The sequence below is a fragment of the Dermacentor silvarum genome, chromosome 7, assembly GCF_013339745.2.
Source record: "Dermacentor silvarum isolate Dsil-2018 chromosome 7, BIME_Dsil_1.4, whole genome shotgun sequence".
Taxonomy (NCBI): Eukaryota; Metazoa; Arthropoda; class Arachnida; order Ixodida; family Ixodidae; genus Dermacentor; species Dermacentor silvarum.
Window position 1 is genome coordinate 140,994,545 of NC_051160.1, and position 18,366 is coordinate 141,012,910.

Here is an 18,366-nt window from a genome sequence, read left to right on the forward strand (position 1 = left end):
ACGGACAGCGACTGAGAGCATCTGCATCGTTATGTTTCTTGCCGGATTTGTACGTGACGTCAAAGTCATATTCTTGCAGATGAAGAATCCAGCGAGCTTGACGTCCAGACCAATCTTTAACGTCGACTACCAGGACAAGGCGTAGTGGTCAGTCACGACCGTAAAGTGGCGGCCGTTTAGATAAGGTCAGAATTTTTGTATGGCCCAAACAACGGCGAGACACTCCTGCTCAGTGATTTATAGTTTTCTCGGTCGATGTTAGCGTTCGACTTGCGTATGCGACCACGCGATCCTCAAAACGTTGTCGTTGCAAAAGAACAGCGCCGATTCCATAGCCGCTGGCGTCAGTATGGAGTGGGCGCGGTGTCATCGAAATGACAAAGCACTAGCTCAGACCTGAGGTCACGCTTTAAAACGGCAAAAGCCGTTTGATACTCGTCTGACTATACATATGGAGTTCCCGAAGGAAGGAGTCGGTGAAGCGGAGCCGCGATGGTGGCGAAGTCACGTATGAAGCACCGGAAGTAAGACGTGAGGCAGCGAAAGCTGCGGAGTTTTTTGGAGCTTTGGGGCCTCGGAAAGCGGAGGACGGCGGTAATCTTTTCCGGGTCAGGCCGAATGCCATCTTTGCTTACGAGGTGGCCCAGTACTTTAGTAGCCTTGCTTGCAAAGTGGAACTTGTTGGTATTCAGCAGAAGGCCATCAGCAGAGAGACACGTCAGAACTTCGTCTAGGCACTGCAAGTGCTGTTGGAAGGTTGAAGAAAATATGCCTAAGTCGTCAAAGAACCCCAAGCAAGACTTCCACTTAAGGCCCCGCAGAACAGCGTCCATCATCCGGTCGAAGGTTGCTGGTGCATTGCAGAGGTCGAAAGGCATGACGTTCAATTCGTAAAGTCCATCAGGTGTTACAAAGCGTTTTTTTCCTTCTCGGCCTTGTGCATGGGAATTCGCCAGTAACCCGCGCGTAAGTCAAGATTGGAAAAGTATTCCGCTCCTTGCAATGAATCTGAAGGCGTCGTCAATGCGAGGCAAAACATATGTCTTTTCGGGTTATTTTGTTCAAGGCACGGTAATCAACACAAAATTGCACTGAGGTATCTTTCTTGCGCACCAGAACGACGGCTGACGACCAAGGGCTTTCGGAGGGTCGGATGATATTTCCCTCGAGCATGTCGGCAACGTGCTTGTCGATGATCTCGCGTTAGGCGGAAGAGACGCGATATGGTCGACGGCGTACAATAGAAGTTCCATCGACGTGTGTGCGATGAGTTGCCGCTGAAGTCTGTCCCAAGAGAGGCGAGTGTACGTTGAAGGAAGATTTATATTTCGACAACAAGGCCAGCCAGACATGTGAATGCTGCGGAGTCAGATACGTACTGATTGCGTTAGCGAAAGCAGTAGCAGGAGCAGCATCTGCAGGTGGGCGTGGTTGTGCAGCACCAGTACGCGCAGCCATCATCGAGACAGGCTGTGTGTCCACACCACAAACCACAACAGCACCTTTGGGAAGCAGAATCGGCTCATTTGTGACGTTGATACCGCGAGAATGGACGTGTCACTGATGAAGCGAACGAGACTCGACGCTAGCGCAATCCCTTTGGATAGGCAACGGGCTGATGGGGCGACTTGAACGTCGCCATGGTCCATTAGGTCGGAAGCAATCACAAGAAGTTGCTCGTGGCCAGGTGGCACCACACAATCGGCTACGGTTCGCAGACGGCGGCGGGACTGATACCCCTGGACGGTGTCATCGGTCTCGCGCATGTGGACAAGGCGTTGTCGGCAGGAGATGAAAGCAGCAGCCTCAGAAAGGAAGTCGCAACCAAGAATGAGCATATAAGCGCAGGAAGTCAACACTGCGAACTGAATGTGGTGGCGGATGCCATTAATGAAAACTCGAACGGTGCACTGTGCCGATGGCCGTATCGTTAGGTTATTCGCGCTACGAAGAGGAGTGCAAGTGTAAGGTGCAGTGACCTTGCGTAGAAGAGAACAGAAATCGGCATGAATAATAGAAATAGCGGCTCCCGTGTCAACTAATGCTTTAACAGGCACACCTTCAGCATACACTAATAACAAGTTGCCGGGCACTCTGAAGGTGTTGTTTGTCCAAGCGATGCAGCTTTCCCTCCACAAACTGCACCATCTAGTTTTCCGAGCGATCGTCAGAGTTGTGACTGGCTCCAGTGGCGATGTTGACCGTCGGACAGGGAAAGGAGAGCGGCGGCGTCCTGGACGGTTGTTTCGAGGCGCGTCGGGTGGAGCGAGCGGGGAGAAGGAACGTGTTGAAAGGCGGCGCTGGTTTGGACTCGGAGAGGACACCAGATCTCTGTCGTAAGCATCGTAACCACGGCGTTCGCCCTGCTGGCGCTTTCGACAAAACCGCGAGCAGTGGCCTCTAATTCCACTATAAAAACAGATTGGGGGAAACCAGCGCCAGGGGGCATAAAATGCAGGTACAGGTGCACGGGCTGTAAATTCTGCTGCGTTGTTCTGAGGAACCGGAAGGGCTCGCTCAGCGACGGTGGGTTGCATGGCAGCAACTCTCGCGAACGTGGCTGGCAGCGTCGGAGTGTCAGGGCTCACAGCGTAAACCATGGAGGACAGCTCGTCTTCGATGATGTCGCGTAGACCAGTGGACAAAGAGTGAGCTTGAGGAACAGCTGAGCACGACAGGCCTTGTGCTTGAAGCTCTTCGTGGATCAGAGCCCAAATAAACGTGCGCAAATCGGCGTCCGAAGAAGGTCGCGTGTCACAGACGTCTGGCTGTAACCGGATGGCTTGTAGTGCATTCAGATGCTGGCAGGTCGCGACAAAACCCCACAGTAGTTTTTGACCGCCAGTGCGTTAAACGCAACATGCCCAATCCCTTTTAAAATGTGTCGAACACGATCGGGCTTGCTCATTGCCGCGTCGACGCGGCGGCAATCGGAAAGGACGTCTTCAATGTACGAAGTGTACGTCTCCCCTGGTTGTTGCATGCGTGCATCGACATTTCTCTTTGCAACTTCCGAACGGATGGTTGGTGCTCCGAAAATATTGCGGATTTGTTGTCGGAAGGTGGTCAAGTCGGATAAAGCTCTCTCATGGTTAAAGAACCAAGTCTTCGCTACATCGGACAGATAGAAGGCGATGTAGCGAAGATTTTGAGGGTCGTCCCAGTGCTTGTACCAACTCACGCGGTCATAGTTCTCCAACCAGTCCTCGACGTGGTCGCGCGGGAGACCAGAGAATTCAGTGGGGTCACGCTCCTGGGGGGTAATGGTCCATGCGGAGGCGGCTGGTTGGGGGGCAGAGGGGGTGATGCCGGAGGTTCCCAGTTGCGGTGCTAGGGTCATGGCAGTGGACAGGCGGAGCAAACCGCGACCCGAACGAAGCTCCAGGGGAACTCGACGTCGTAGAGGTCTAGGGGGTCGAAAGACAGCAGTACAGCTGTTGTCTCGACGCTTTTATTCGGCTGAGCCACATGCTGAACGAAGCTGACGCTCACAGTGATGATGATTATAAACAGGTGGAGAAGATGAAGAATGAATATTGTGCTCACAGTATATATTAGTATCAGTAGTGCATATAACGTATCATTAGTCATCTTTCCCAGTGCAAGGAAATCGCCGTGGTTCAGTGCATCATTAAAGTGCCTTTTAAACAGAGAAAAACGTTTTTTTTTTCCAATCTAAGGCCGACTTCGGTTTGCGCAGTTAGTCTGCCTATATTTTTATCACATCGGAGTACAAACGCTCCATTCGAGACACCAGGCACGAGTTTCATGAGAAGACTTTACCAAATGTGTTGTGTACTAACGCTCGCAAGTTCTGGAGTGTTGTAAGCATGCGCAAAGCCATCGACATACGGCTGAAATCTGATAGTGGCTCTTTTGTGCCAAATCGTGAGTGCAGTGTTTTTTAAACAACATATGTTTTGTCCTTCAATAATAAAGTATTATCTGCCATTCCACCATTTCATCCTCCAGATTTCCCTAAAATGGAACGTATCACTGTTGGCTGGGTCGGGATACGAAATATATAATCCGTCATGGAAAAGTGCCGTCTTCTGCAGAGGTTCATGGTTTCAACTGCGAATTTCATAAAAACACTGAAACATTTTCTTCTATTATATTTTCCTCTTTTTTCACTCAGTTATTACAGATGAACACGCTGCCGAACGACTGGAAGGTAGGCAAGGTTATTCCGGTGCACAAGTCTGGTGATGTCTTTTCGCCCCTGAATTATAGACTTATTCAGTTCAGTTCAGCTCCGTTTTATTCCTTAACGGCCCCTTTTTGGGGGGCATTACATAAAAGGTGGGATTTTATTTATATTACCAACAAGCAGTGAAAATTGTTTTAGTATCCTAGGTGATCACTAATACAGTCTTGAAAAGTAGAGGATGAAGCAATGATGACGATGTCCCGTGGCAGGCAGTTCCAGTCTGTAGCTGCTCCAAAAAAGAATGAGGCAGCAAAAGTATTAGTGCGCGATGGTGGGCGGGTAACCTGAAGTGGATGACTGGTGCGGTGGGATATGCGTGTTTCGGCTCTTATATAAGGTGGCTGATTCAAAGAAGAATGAAAGAATTTATGATAAAGGACGAGACTTGCAATGCGGCGACGAAAAGAAAGGGGTGGTAGGCTGAATTTCGCTTTCAGGGATGAAACGCTGACGTCGTATGAGTAGGAAGAGTGAATGAAACTGGCGGCACGATTTTGGACGGCTTCTAATGCATTGATTAAATACGCTTGGTGCGGGCTCCATATGGCAGATGCATATTCTAATTTTGGTCTAATTAGTGATTTATATGCTAATAATTTTACATGTGGGGGGGGGGGCAAGACGGAGATGGCGCGTGAGAAAACCGAGTGTTTGATGCTGAAATGATGTTACCAATATGGGTTCGCCATGATAAATCGTAAGACAAGGTTAATCCTAGATAGTTATATGATGGTACTAATTCAATTGGGGTGTTAGCGAGAGAATATTGGAAACGATGTGGACTGTGGCTACGCGAGGAGGAGACGAGTTTGCATTTAGTAGGGTTTAGGGACATTAGCCAGTTGTTACACCAATTCAGCACGTTGTTAAGATTTGTCTGAAGATCAAATTGATCATGAACGTTACTTATGGTGTGGTAAATGACGCAGTCGTCGGCGAACATTCGAATGCTGCAGGAAACATGCTCGGGTAAATCGTTAATATATATTAGGGATAGAAGTGGGCGGAGTACAGATCCTTGCGGAACGCCTGAAGTGACTGGGAGAGTGTTAGACAGGTGACCATTAACAAAGACTGACTGAGAACGATTAGGTAGAAACTGTTCAATTCATTGATAAATGTTAGGATGTAGGTTCAGTTGTGAAAGCTTTAGTAAAAGACGGCGGTGAGCAACTTTGTCAAACGCTTTCGCAAAGTCTAGAAAGATGACAGTCTGCATGTTGCGGTCAAGATTAGTGTGTAGGTCGTGAAGGAAGAGCGCTAACTGTGTTTCGCAAGAGAGGCCTTTACGAAACCCGTGTTGTGAAGGATGGAAGAAACTGCATGAGTCCAAGAAACTTATAATGTGAGAGTAGATGACGTGTTCCATGATTTTGCAGGGCACACTAGTTAATGAAATGGGGCGGTAATTCAGGGGTGAGTCTCTGTTACCTGATTTAAGAACTGGAACTACCTTCCCCATTTTCCAGTCATATGGAATGATTCCCGAGGAGAGTGACTGTGAAAAGATTAAGGATAAATATGCGGCACAAACTGATGTAACGTTTTTCAGAAGTTTTGAATTAATCGAGTCTAAACCGGCTGATGAAGAAAGTTTCATGTTATCAATTATGGATGCAATGCCTTCGTTGAAAAATGTGATAGCTGGCATAACTGCTACTATGTTAACTAATGGTAACTGTAAAGGCGCGTCAAGTTCTTTAGTAAACACAGATGCAAATGCATAATTAAATATTTCCCCACACTCATGGTCAGTGACAGGTTCGTGAGAGTCATTAGTAAGTGTAATATCATGAATGTGTCTAGGGTCAAAATTGAACTTGCCAAAATTGTCTGGGATTGCTGATTAGTAGCTTTGGTAGGTCATTGTGATAAAATGAGTGCTTGGCGTTCTGGATCGCAAGTAAGTATGATTTTTCAGCTTCGTGTTAGTGAGCAGATTTAACTTATTTGTGAAAATGACCAGTTTTCATGAATAGTGCGAGTGTTAAACAGGGATTTGTACTCGGAAAAAAAGGTGTTAAGATCTTCCGTTATTGCATTATAGTTCCCCTTATCGTAAAGGCATATTGTTTTCGCGGATGTGTGGTTTGGGGCGGAATTAAATGAGAATATAGCATGTATGATTTTATGGTCGCTTATTTCCGGGAGGTAACTGATGGATGATAGGTTCTCAGGGGTATTGGTTAGTATTAGGTCTAGGATGTTGGCTGTTTCTTGCGTAATGCGAGTTGGTTCTGAGACCAATTGACTGAGGTTAAAGTTTAAACATACATCAATGAAGTTTTTGGCTTCTAAATGACATGTTAATGAGGAAGTATTTGGATTCATTTAGGTAAGTGGCAGCAAGTTGCTTTAGGCAATTGTTCAGATGTCGACAGTAGTCTGGATTAGTCTGGGGTGGTCTATAGCAGACGCCAAGAAGCACTGTTAGGGGGGGAGTATGACAGATCAGCCATAATGGTTCAATGTCGGATGTGACGCATACAACAGAGCATGGTATACCTCGGTGAATTGCGACAAGAACACCGCCCCCCCCCGTAATCCTCTTCGGTCGTTACGGTACAGGTGGAATTCGGGTAAATCAGATAGAATTTCAGCATCTGAAATGTTGTCGTTCAACCAAGTTTCAGTTAGTATCAGTATGTTGCTCCTGGACGATGAAGTTATGTTCGATATGAGTTCACGCTTTGGAAGGAAACTGCGGATGTTAGTGAATATCACGGAAAGCGAGAGAAGACTGGAAAGGGATGCGCGTTGGCGTTTTGTTGGAGCATGATGACGGAGCGGTTGCTATGCGATTTCTTTAACGGTGTTGGATGAGGTATCAAAAACGTCACGTTTCGTGCCGATGTGCAGGGTTTTGAATCGCAAGGAAAACTTTGCAGATCTACCTTTCGCAAAAGCAACTAGTTGTTTCCGCGTGTGTCGAACGGGGTGAGAGAAGTCCTCGCCAATGCCAAAGTCAGTATTTTTTTAGTTTACGGCCATTTGATAGAATTGCGTCTTTGGTTTTCGAACGCGTGAATTTCACGATTATCGGACGTTTTTTACTGACTGAATGACGACCGAGCCGATGAGCTCTTTCTATGTCAGGTGGTTCCACAGCTATTCCGAGATTATTACAGCGGAAGTCAGTGATCACTTTTTCAGATTCGGCCCATGTTGCGCTGTTAGTAGGGTCAGATATACCATAGAAGATGAGGTTGTTTCGACGTGATCTGTTTTCGGCATCGTCTAAGCGGTTTTCTAGTTCCTCAATCGTGCGAGACATGCTGGTGGTGTCTGCCCCTATCTTTTCAATGTCGTTTCGGAGGGGAAGGAGGGCTTGGTAGTGCATTTCTAGATCGGTAATTCGTCTGCATAAGTCGGTTATTGTTTTATCAGTAGTACCTAACTGGGATTTGAGGCCCTGTGCTTCGGAAATTAACTTGGTTTGGCCTACGGCTATTTTCTGAAGCTCCGCCAGCATCATTTCCGTCAGGACCAGGGTTAGTTTCAATATCTTCCGATAACATGAGCAAAGAGTGAATAACACAAGTGCACTCAGCGGCAATGGCAACATAGCACCGTGGGCTCGGGAGCTGCACCAAAACGTAATTGCTTGATTTTTTGGCAAACAGGGTATAGCATTTACTAACCTGCATCGCAAAGATTAGCGGGTTAGATGGCTGCGTTGAGGTGCAGTCACAGAGCCCACGGGCGGTGCCAGTGGCGGGTGCGCTTTTATAGCCGAGGAGACTGTGGATGTCGATGATGATGTGGCCGTCCATGATGCTTTTGGTTCTGCTAACCACTGTTCCCCTGGTGGCACGGTCATCTCAGACCGACAGCCGACACGCAACAGCTGGCAGCATCCCGACGCCGCTTCGGAGCACTGCACAGTGCGCACTCTGTTGACGCACAGGTAAGAATGCGCGCCGAGGTCAGTAGTAGCAGGCTGGTGAACACACGAACGATCGCCTGCATCGCAAAGATTAGCGGGTTAGATGGCTGCGTTGAGGTGCAGTCACAGAGCCCACGGGCGGTTCCAGTAGCGGGTGCGCTTTTATAGCCGAGGAGACTGTGGATGTCGATGATGATGCGGCTGTCCATGATGCTTTTGGTTCTGCTAACCACTGTTCCCCTGGTGGCACGGTCATCTCAGGCCGACAGCCGACACGCAACAGCTGCACACTAAACATTTTAACACCCTTAAGGGTGTAAATCAGTTTGTCGCCAGACGGACACCCTAAGGGTGCTGTTTCCTACACCCTACAGTTGGGGTGCTATTATAGCACCCTAGAGGAAGGGTGTCCAGCAAAAATTATGAAGGGTGTTAGGGTGTTAGTCCTCATTAACATCCATTTTCATAGGTGTTGAAAGGGTGTACACCCTTTTATTTCTACAGTATACGGAAGGCAGGCTCAGCTGTACATGCCTTGAATTACGACTATATAGAGCGATCCACGCATAACTCGTGTGTGCCAGAAGGTTCAAGTTCAGCTACCAAACACGGCGTCTGATAGCCAAGCTTGAAGCTTCGATAGGCAAATACACAACATTTATACGTGTGGATCACAATATATATTAGTAATTCAGGGCCAAACCTGTCTTCACTACACCAATGCAACCTAGCAAACTATAACTTCGGAGCGTGTATATCTACATCAATGGTTATTACGATTTACATATCCATAGAAAATGTAATACAGACCAGCCAGACATATATGATACTACATTTTCAAGGAAAGTAAATATATTTATTCCATGCTAGACTACATAACTACATGATACATATATAACAACCTAAAACATGCAATCCCCAAATACATTTGTAAGTACATGAAAATTTACATTTCCTACAAAGTGTTTTTTTTTTCAATATAACTGATCAAATCTGTCCTATATACAGGGTGTTTCAGTTAACTTGGGACAAACTTTAAAAATATGCAAATGTTACGTAGCTGGACAGAACCAAGGTAATGTTGTTTGCTGTCGCTTGGAGATAGTCAGACTATTTTTTGTATTCCGCATAATTAGATAATTAGACTTAATTGTTTATTCAACTTCTCAATTATTTCAATTAGATGACAAGTGTCAATTAGAAAATTGTATAGAGCAACATGAGAAACTCCCGATACAGCTTTCTGTTGCTCAATACGTGCAACACAAAAGTGTTTTTCCGAGCGTGAATGATGCCCGCGAATACACATAAAGTGCCTCGAGCGGCCAGTCAGATGACAATTTTGCGTGTATTCGCGGGCTTCTTTCACGATCGGAAAAACAATGTTATGTTGCACGTATTGAGCAACGGAAAGCTGTATTGGGAGTTTCTCATGTTGCTCTACAATTTACTCATTGACACTTTTCATCTAATTATAATAATTGAGAAGTTGAATAAACAATTAGGTCTAATTATCTAATTAGGTGGAATACAAAATATATTCGGAGTATCTCCAAGCGACGGCAAACAACATTACCTTGGTTCTGCCCAGCTACGTAGCATTTGCATATATTTAAAGTTTAGCTTAAGTTAACTGAAACAACCTGTATATATGGTAACACTAAAACAGCCCGAGTTTGGTGCCACTTAAAGGAATAAATTTTCAATATTAAATTTCAGGTACAAAATTTCTAGTTTTGGTTTGCAAAGGTCAATTAGGGAAGTACATGAAATGCAGAGCAAGCACACAAGAAACACACCTGTTATTTTGTACACCAATGTCATGGCAAATCATTGTGAAAAGCTGATTTGGAAAGTCAATATAAAGCTTGACTGGCCCACATTTTTGATATACTGAAACAACGTATGTTTCACACATGAACTTTCTTTAAATAAGGTTTGATTCAGGAGCATCGAGATGAATTTTCGCTCCTCAACAAGGTTCCTTGAGCAAGCAAATTTTTTTCCCGCCTAAATAATTTTTTTCAAATATAAATAGAGTTCTCTGAGCTAAAAATGGTGTGTAGCAGATTTTCCAATTACAATTCTGGTTTCCTTAAATTTTGTAATGCGAAGGCACTGCATGGTCTGTTATAAAGTATGTTGCTTGAAAATGCTTTTTTTCTACTGCAAGACAAAAGCCTAAATATGCCACATTTAATACTGTTTAGGTGCGAAGTGCCGTATCAATGGCGGCCTTATAAAAACAAACCACTGTTCATTAAGGTACTCTACTGACCACATGCGGATGAAGTTAATATACATTGCCAATTTCTAAATTATTTGTACTTGGTGCGATAATGGCAGATTAGGGCTTGTAGCACATGAGTACATAAATGAGCAAATAATGTCTATTAAATCAGCCATACTCTGATTACTGAATGAAGCTTCAAGTGTGTGAGTTCACATTTTTTAAACACATGCCATCATGCATCAGCCAGTCACGCATAAATAAATGTTAAACATCACGCTGAATATTCTACAACAAGAAATGATTGTATCAAACAGTATAAAAGTATTAAACAGCATATATTAGTTGATTCAAATTAGAATAAAGTGTACACATTTGAGCTGCAAAATTGTAATTTATGCAGGAAATCACCTTTAGCTTTCATAAAAGCGAGAATACTGTTCACGGTTAACCACAAGGAACAGGGACTCCATTGTCTGAGCATCTTGACCATAAGTGCAGGAGATGGCTGTGCTGGAATCCTGCTTCCTGCATTAGCAAAATAAGAACAGAATCATGAGAGTTGACTACATTTCATTACGATCCCATACACTGCGGGGAATTTGATAAGGCAACAAGCTTCTGAAAACAACACTCCAAATTATTGTGGCCGAACACAAGGCACAGCTTAATTGGGCATGACAAATGAAACATAGGGAAAATTTTCAGTTTTCAAATTTAGAAACCATGATCACTAAGTCATCGTGAATACAATATGGCATAGAAGCAAAAATGAATATACAGTAGCCTTTTCACTATGGAAAAAAGAGCATAAAATGTCAAGACTCTACCAACGACATCTCTCAGCAATGAGAATTTCTCCAGGAGCATGGATGTGACCGCAATATAAAACTCACAATATAAAATCTGCAATGTAGTTGTGCATTACACTTCAGAATCACTGCAGCAGAAGACTTCATGGGAGAAGACACAATGAGACTGCTATGTTCAAGGCATAAGAAAATAATTGTTTTAACGAAACATTTATACACTACGAGACGAAGAGCACTATTGTACAGAGAGAGTTCACAACAGACGAAAATGAGAAAACCCCCAATTGCATTCTCACCTGCCCTGCATTACAGTAGCAAAGCAGTACTTGCATCTAACCCAACAATGTCCAACTCTCCACTGCAGCCTATAAGGCCTTTTCTGTATACTTAATTATTTTTATTTATTCTATATTTCTTTACTGACTGAGTAAGAATCAGTTTTTCAGCACATTTCCCTGGAAAATATACGTCTTGTCAACTATTTTTGCCCTTGGTCCAATGTATTAGCTCGGCAATACAGTGACAAGTACTATTCCCTTATTTATACTTACAATCCTTCGTGATGGTCCGAATTCCTACTTGGTGCTCTGAACAGTGACGTACGTCCTTCTACTCTGTTTATGTTGGCTTCCTACAATTTACGTGGTCCTTCATATTGTAGCTGCTCAACTAGAGCCAAACATTTCCTGCTGTCTCCTAAAAGCACCATCTTTATTGGATAACATATCCTATGTTTTCCCCTCACTGTGGGGGAGTTTATTTAAGGGCTGACCTATTTACTAGACCGCAGTGCCACAACTATTTCTCATCCTGTGTTGCCACTATATGCACGAGTCACAATGGCTGCAAATTGGCTCCCCACCCCACCCACTCTGATTCCAGGTCACTCTCTCTCCTAAATGTACATTTTGCCACCTGGAGAATATACAAAAGCATTGCATCCACGTTAAAAGTGCTCCTGTTAATCTTTTTTTTCTTCTCTTCTCCTGTAAGGGCTGTGTTAAATCAAACATTTTCGCGAATTTCATGAGCAGCTCTCAGTAAACGAAATAGGCACATGGTTTGCTGAAAAGAGGTTTTCAATTACCATAAGAAGCCACGGTTTCTTGCAATTTCTTGAATTCCCTTGCAGTCTAGATAGCAATCAAGCACATTGATGTGGATACTGTTTTCAAAACAATAAGAACAGCCGAAATTTTGACGTTGTGATAATTATTTGAGAATTAAAGGTAGATGAGTTTGATGCAATGAGCAAATAAGAAGCGCATTGCAGAGGGTAAACAAATATTCCTTTCCCGCAAATACATTGGTAGGAGCAGGGTAACTTGAAATGAGCACTGAATGCACAATACAGAATATGATGCTGAAATGCCCCAATCTCTGAATATCTTTGCACAAAACAAAAACTTCATTATGAAAGGCAATGATTAAATTGCAAGTATATACTTCGGAGTCGTCATATCTACAATGTGCACTGTACCATCGGCAATATATAAAAACTGCACACACAACTGCACAAAATATCAACCTAGGGCTACCAAAGGAGCCTCACAGTATTAAATGGAAACTTGGTTTAGAATATTCGACTACACGCCGATATCTACTTACAATATTGTCTTGTCTGAAGGCAAACATAAGTGGCTTGCCCCTGATGGGTTTCTGATGGAGAGCACAAAGGCTGGGAATTGTGAGGCTGTCATCTGGATGACCTACAAGAAATGATATTTTAAGTTCTGCATAAACAAATGCTACCAGAACGAGAGACAAGATCACTGGCAATAAAGCTGATTTTGGTTGGCAAGAGAAAAATCAAAGTATGGACTCGGTGCAGCTTACTGAAAAAAAAAGAACCTCATACCACAGATGTTGCAGTGAAAGTTTATTGCATTGAAATTTCCACACACATATACGCTTGCCTGCTCATACACTTTTGCCAGTGCTGTGCCAGCGGTATTTCCATTGTTTGATATTCTTTAGTGCTCTCTAAGTTTATTACCAGCTATGAAAGTGGCTAAGTTGAATATTATGACTAATCTTAGTGCCACATTGCAAATCTATACTCGATCACACTAGTGACATGTGCTACTATGCTGGCTATAAATAGTGTGAATGAAGCAAATTTGACTAATAATTGTGTTTCCTTGCCAATTTGGCCAAACAGCTCCAGTCAGTCATACAATTCAGTGGCAACTGCGTGGTAAATGCAAGAGGAATGCGTCAGAATGTCGCAACTCCTTGCAGGGCTCAAATCCATTATTTAAACCATGTCCACCACATTGCAAAGTGTTCAACAAGTCACTTTACTCAAGTCCTGCCCTTTCTAGGAGCGAAGTCTTACACACGCACACATGCACCACATGGCTCGCTTTCAACAATTTACACACACATACGCTTTTTTTACACTTTGACACTCCTACTGATAAAGCAGTGGCGCACCAACGGGGGATGGGGGGGGGTTGTAACCCCCCCCCCCCGAGGCCGGCTTAATCCCCCTCTTTTGTTTTACCCCTTTTCTTTCCTTGCGCATTTGAGTACTGCAACTAAGGTGTAAGACTCGCAATCGTCTGCACACTCACAAAAAGCGCATTTTTGACAATTTCCCGTGAAGAAATTGAAATTAGTGCTATATAGATGGTAGTGGCAAACTGTCAACACCCCCCCCCCCCTGGCAGAGATCCTGGGTACGCTACTGTGATAAAGCATAAAAAATTTTATGGGACTCACAGCAAGTTTCTCAATCTAAACCTCCAGCTCAAACACATTCTCGAGTGCGAGGGCATGCCGTATAAATTCCTGTTTTACGAATTATAATTGGGCTATAGGGGACAATTTTCGAAGGACATGCGAACCACCCAGAGCGACCTAAAGCTTAGCACTTCATATCTTCAAATAATTAAAACCTGCTGAAACCAATTGCTACATACGCGGAACATCGCAAATAACCAGATATTCACAATTTAAGCAGTTGTCTCCTTGAATTCGGGAGTGTTACGTGTCAAAACAACAATTTGATTAAGGGGCACGCGATAGCGGGTGACTCGATTGATTCTGACCACCAGGGGCTTTTCAACGTGCCCCCAACGCACGGGACACGGGCGTTTTTGCATTTGTTGGCAAAACGTTTTTTGTGTGGGCGAAAAGCGGCGGCAGCATTGCGCCCGCCGCCGCCTCCATAAGCAGTTGCCTACTTCAAGGAAATGTGGGCTAAACCAAGGTACACGTTTCACGACCGAAATTAGTGCAATCGTGAAACACACTTTCCGAGTTTGTGATTCATGTATTTATGCTGTTGATGAAACGTTTACTTCACAATAACAGTCAAAGAAGTTGATTCATCAGGGAAAGGAGGGGAAAAGGAGGAAACTTACACCTTCCACTGGTCCTCCGGCGCCTCCATATATCCCAGGGTGGCTTCCAGGGTGACTCGACACCAAACTCGATTTTCAGGGCGTGGACAGCCTCTGCACCAATTTTGAAGAGGTTTATTGCGTGTAAAACGACCGACCTTATGCAATACACACCCACACACAAGCACGCGCGCCCACGCAAAAAGCTCACAAAACACGCACGGACGTACGCACGCGCGCGCACAGAGACCCGCATACAAGCACGCACGCACGGCAAAGTACTCACAAAACACGCACGCACGCACATACATAGATAGCACTCACAAAATACGCACGAACGCACGCACGCGCAAGCACATAGAGACCCGCATACAAGCACGCGCGCACACGCAATACGCTCGCAAAGCAGCAACGCGCACGCACACATGCAAAGCACTCACACAACAGGCACGCGCGCACATACAAAGCGCTCACAAACACGCACGAACTCACGCACGCGCAAGCACATAGATACCCGCATACAAGCACGCGCGCATACGCAAAACGCTCACAATACAGCAACGCGCGCGCGCGCACGCACACATACAAAACACTCAAAAACATGCACGCACGCACATACAAAGCGCTCAGAAAAAACACACGGACGCACGCACGCACACGTAAAGCGCTTACAAAACACGTACGCGCGCGCTCACACACACACAAACGGAGAGAGAAAGATAGCCCAAAACACGCTGAAGGAAGGCGTCCGGCAAGCAGCAGCAGCAGTACGCGAGCGCGCCAGGGAGAGGCAATGTTGCGCCGGTACTTTCGAAAGGCGAAGCCAGTCTTCACTTCTTTTTCTACGCGATACAAAACGAACGACCGTGTTATAAGCCGCACTGAACTCGCAAGAACACCACATTTCCGATAGTTCAAGCGCTCAGAAACAAAGCGGGATTATGCAGGCGCACCACGCCTGACGTGGCCACAGAAACGTTTGTCACACGGGGGCAGTCGAGGTAACCATCTTGCCATAGTACTGCGTGCAACTGCTTTTGCGCTTACATTAGTGAATTATGCTATGGGATCACAATGAGATACTTCTACAGCCAACAATAACACTTAATCAAATAAAGAAACATCAAATGAACGGACACTTGCCTGAAACTTTCCATACTGATAGTAGTATACCGACCGCCGACACCGGGCACGTTGCAACTGCTCGTATCCGCCTCCGTGGATCCATCTTCCAGAGCGTGCCAAGGCTTTGAGTTGAGGTGGGGCACGATTAATACAAAACGCACGGACCACGTCTCTGATTAGACCGCACATAAAACAATCACACGTTTAAAATTATTTCCGGACAACGGACAACGACAACGGACACGGACAACGACAAAAAGAGACAATCTTTTGAAGCATGAGCCAATGAGATGACGAAGCAGCTTCCGCCTTCCCGCCCTGCCGCGCGCCGGGTTGTCTAGGCAACGGTACAGCGTCATAGCGTCAGTTCCGGTCGTTTTTCAGTCGGGAGAGCGCAGCCGCGTAAATCGCGCTGCGCCGAACTCAGTCGAACTACAAAAATTATCTGCCGCTGCCCGTTTATTCTCTCAGGTTTGCTTGTTAGCGTGGCCGCCTGCTTGCTGCCACTTCGTTGTGGTCTCTAGCTGTAGCGGTGAGCTGGGAGTTGCGAATACGTTTCGTGTCGAGCGTTACACTATTTTTTCGACGATGTCTGGGCTGCATCACTGTGAGTGCAGCGCACAAATCGTGCCCGTGAGCGAGCCGATCAGCGCGCTTCTACAGGTACGATCAAAATACCGGCTGCGTCCGATCAAGGAGACCATGCCAGGTCAAAGCATAAAGTTTCAGCGAGATCGTGGCTCGATAAGAGCGCTACATTATTGGCCGTGCCACGTGTGAGGCGCAAGCATTCAAATCACTCGTGGGCGTCTGCCAAAAGAGTGACAGTTGTGCTCTTCCGCAGTACATGTTTCGGTTTCCCATATTTACACAGTCCGGAATTCATTACACTGAAGCAATAAGCGGCATCAGTTCTTGGCATTCAAAGAACCGTTTATGAACTATATCGATGATGGGCTTCAATGATTAAAAGGATCGTCTGACTTCGTTGGTAGAGAAGTGAATTAGCCTAATTTTTATGCCTGCGTGTCTAATTACTACCTCGAATCGTTTAAAAAGACATCTCACCAGGGTTCGCCACTTTTTTTGGGCTGTTAAGGGAACCGCTAAATTCCAGCAAAATTTTGCAAGTTGCTTGCGCGTTTTCATTCAACTAGTGCAGTTTGTATTAAAAGTGTCTAATTGCACTGTAGTATCACAGCGAGCACTAAATGTAATGATTTTTCATGAAATTGCAAGTGAATGTGTGTACTTTTCAAGGTAATACGTTTTGGAGTGCCCGTCATACCAGTGACATCAGTATCTCAGAAAAAAATGCTATACATAGGCACATGGCTCATTGCGCGGACGTGTACGCGTTCTTATGGCCAGATTTATGCATGCATCCTTGTGTTCAACACCCTTCAGACGTCGATTTAACACCCTTCGTTGAGCAACTTCACACCTTATGTGTGGTATACACCCTTATGATAGAGAGTTTTTAACAAAATGGGTGCTAAAAGGGTGTGTATGGGGGTGTAAATGCGGAAAACACCCATTTTAACACCCTTAAGGGTGTAAAAATGTTTAGTGTGATGGCAGCATCCCGACGCCGCTTCGGAGCACTGCACAGTGCGCACTCTGTTGACGCACAGGTAAGAATGCACGCCGAGGTCAGTAGTAGCAGGCTGGTGAACACACGAACGATCGCCTGCATCGCAAAGATTAACGGGTTAGATGGCTGCGTTGAGGTGCAGTCACAGAGCCCACGGGGCGGTGCCAGTGGTGGGTGCGCTTTTATAGCCGATGAGACTGTGGATGTCGATGATGATGTGGCCGTCCATGATGCTTTTGGTTCTGCTAACCACTGTTCCCATGGTGGCATGGTCATCTCAGGCCGATAGCCGACACACAACAGCTGGCAGCATCCCGACGCCGCTTCAGAGCACTGCAGTGTGCACTGTGTTGACGCACCGGTAAGGATGCGCGCCGAGGTCAGTAGTAGCAGGCTGGTGAACACACGAACGATCGCCTGCATCGCAAAGATTAGCGGGTTAGATGGCTGCGTTGAGGTGCAGTCACAGAGCCCACCTTGTTTTCTATATACGTGCGGAGATCTATAGAAATCTGCGGAGTACAATAAACCTCTCTATATCGCTTTCGTAGATTATGAAAAGGCGTTTGATTCAGTAGAGATACCAGCAGTCATAGAGGCATTGCGTTATTAAGGAGTACAGGAGGCATACGTGAATATCTTAGGAAATATCTACCAAGATTCCACAGCTACATTGGTTCTCCACGAGAAAAGTAGAAAGTTACTTATCAAGAAAAGGCTCATGCAAGGAGACACAATCTATCCAATGCTATTCACTGCATCCTTACAAGAAGTATTCAAGCTCTTAGACTGGAAAGGCTTAGGAGTGAGGATCAACGGCGAATATCTCAGCAACCTTCGGTTTGCAGATGACGTTGTCCTATTCAGCAACAATGGGGGCGAATTGCAAAAAATGATTGAGGACCTCAATCGAGAAAGTGTAAGAGTGGGGTGGAAGATTAATATGCAGAAGACAAAGATAATGTTCAACAGCCTGGCAAAAGAACGATAATTCAGGATCGCCACTCAGCCGTTAAAGTCTGTAAAGGGGTACGTTTATCTAGGTCAATTACTCAGAGGGGACCCTGATCATGAGAAAGAAATTTACAGAAGAATAAAATTGGGTTGGAGTGCATACGGCAGGCATTACCAAATCCGGACTGGGAGATTACCACTGTCGTTG

At 45.3% G+C, this 18,366-nt stretch overlaps 1 long non-coding RNA gene across 1 annotated transcript; it reads right to left on the reverse strand.

The window, feature by feature from the left end:
* Positions 1–10,626: 10,626 nt before the first annotated feature.
* On the reverse strand, positions 10,627–14,645 carry LOC125947000 (uncharacterized). The gene is made up of 3 exons (XR_007468060.1): positions 14,507–14,645; positions 12,747–12,847; positions 10,627–10,854 (listed from the first exon to the last, which is right to left on the reverse strand). It is a non-coding gene; the product is annotated as an uncharacterized LOC125947000 (long non-coding RNA).
* Between the last annotated feature and the right edge of the window lie 3,721 nt (positions 14,646–18,366).